The 2098-nt window shown below is 48.0% G+C and overlaps 1 protein-coding gene across 1 annotated transcript in view; it reads right to left on the bottom strand.

Moving 5' to 3' along the window:
- The window catches only part of ABL1 (ABL proto-oncogene 1, non-receptor tyrosine kinase), an 86320-nt gene that overhangs the window by 30464 nt on the left and 53758 nt on the right, over positions 1 to 2098 (bottom strand). The window lies entirely within an intron of this gene.

The raw sequence follows: 2098 nt of genomic DNA, 5'->3' as shown, positions 1-2098 counted from the left end.
ACCCCCCCCCCCGGGCAGGGGAGACACCTTGATCACAAAGGCAGTTTTATCTTATCGGCTCTTTAATGGCCTGCTTGTGTTTGGTGGACAGTTTTTAATGCCGCTTATGTCCAATGGCTTGTGCTTTAAAGGCTTGTTTTTAATACTGCCACGTGGATTTCACTGTAAGCCGCTTACAGCAGGCCTCTGAAGAGGCGGCACAGAAATATTATCCTAAGTAAATAAATTAAAGCCATGTGCCCTGGGATCCAGCTGAGATAGAAACTTAACACACTCCCTAACTCCTGATGGCCCCATCCACTGACCATCTCTTTGCCTTGCCTCACCCGCTCACCTGACCAGTCCCCTCCCAGTTTCTGCCGTGGTTTGGTCACATTGAATTAAATCAAGAATTAGAAGAGCCTTTCAGAAATCCGGGGGTGGGTGGGTGGGTCCAAAGCCACTGCCATTTTGTAACTCCCCCAAGAGGAGTGGGGGAAAGGAAAAGAAGAAGACAGCTGATGTATTTATCATGGGTAGGCTTTCATCTGCCTCCTTTGACAGATGTGCTCACTTGGTCTGAGAAGATAGTGGGTCTAGCTAGCCAAGGCTTAGAAGCCAAATTAACAAGGTAAAAAGTAACAGGAATATACAGGAGGTGCCAATTATGGGGCGCTTCAGGGCGTAAGAAGAACCATGTGGGATCACAGCAAAGGTTCACTTAGTTCAGCATCTGTTTCTGAAGAAGAGCATACTCATGAGCGGAGCAAGAAGAAAACGGCTCTCTGCTGCTGCCACTCCCAGCAACTGGCACTGGGCAGGAGGCTGCCACTGGGACCCTTCCCCACCCTCGGCACCTCCATGGGTTTGTCTTACCCCTTGTCAAAGCCCCCCTGTGCTCCTCTGGCCACATCTCATGACAGTCCCAAAAATTCAATTCTGCCTTCTACGAAGTACTTCCTTCTGCCTGTCCTGATGACAGAAGATGTAACCGAGCAGGATACCCGTTTTTTGGCATCAACCCCCCCTGCCCAGTCGACCCACACTTCTCAACCAATGCCACACCCACAGTTGAAGGTTTGCTCTCCACTCACTGAGAAGCAAGGACAGGGAAAATTTCCCTCCTCTAATGCATTATAATCAGCATCGTTAACACTAGGTGTCAGTCTCTCCATATGCTAAAAAAGGCATCTTGGAAATTGTCCTTCTCTCAGGGCAAAATGAAAATGTGAAACCACCAAGAACTTGTAACAAAGAAGGCAAGCCTCTGGGGCGCAACGGATGTATGACAACCTTTCTGGAAACCACAACACAATCCATCAATACTGTGGAATGATGGTTTCACAGACCAAACATGTGAGCACGTGGAAGGGTGTGTGAGTGTGCGCGAATATTTAAAACATACAATAGCTGCTGCAGGCAAAATATTTTCTCTTCCCCTGGGCACAGAAAAAGTGGTTTTCTTTATGGTTGAATAGAACTTTACACCTCCCTCATGGATCACTGCCTTGATGTGGTGAGGGGGCTTGCATGGTTCGATGAGGCTGTGGGCTGTGCCGTGGAGGGCCACCCAGGACAGACAGGCCACAGCAGAGAACTCAGACAAAGAGTGATCCCCTGGAGAAGGAAATGGCAACCCACTCCAGTATCTTTGCCAAGAAAACCCCATGGGCTAAAAGATAGGATGCCGGAAGATGAGCCCCTCGGGTCGGAAGGTGTCCGACATGCTACTGGGGAAGAGCAGAGGGCAAGTACAAGTAACCCCAGAAAGAGTGAAGCGGCTGGGCCAAAGCCGAAAGGACGCTCAGTTGTGGATGTGTCTGATGGTGAAAGGAAAGTCCGATGCTGCAAAGAACAATACTGCATAGGAACCTGGAATGTAAGATCTATGAATCAAGGTAAGCTTGACATGGTCAAAAATGAGGTGGCAAGACTGAATATTGACATCTTGGGAATCAGTGAACTAAAGTGGATGGGAATGGGCAAATTTAACTCAGAAGACCATTATATCTACTACTGTGGCCAAGAATCCCGTAGAAAAAATGGTGTGGCCTCTATAGTCAACAAGAGAGTGTGAAAAGCAGTAATGGGATACAATCTCAAAAATGACAGAATTATC

The sequence above is a fragment of the Gekko japonicus genome, unplaced genomic scaffold, assembly GCF_001447785.1.
Source record: "Gekko japonicus isolate JY-2015 unplaced genomic scaffold, Gekko_japonicus_V1.1 scaffold920, whole genome shotgun sequence".
Classification (NCBI taxonomy): domain Eukaryota; kingdom Metazoa; phylum Chordata; class Lepidosauria; order Squamata; family Gekkonidae; genus Gekko; species Gekko japonicus.
The sequence above is the reverse complement of the archived record's forward strand: the minus strand, read 5'-3'. Positions and strand labels throughout refer to the sequence as shown.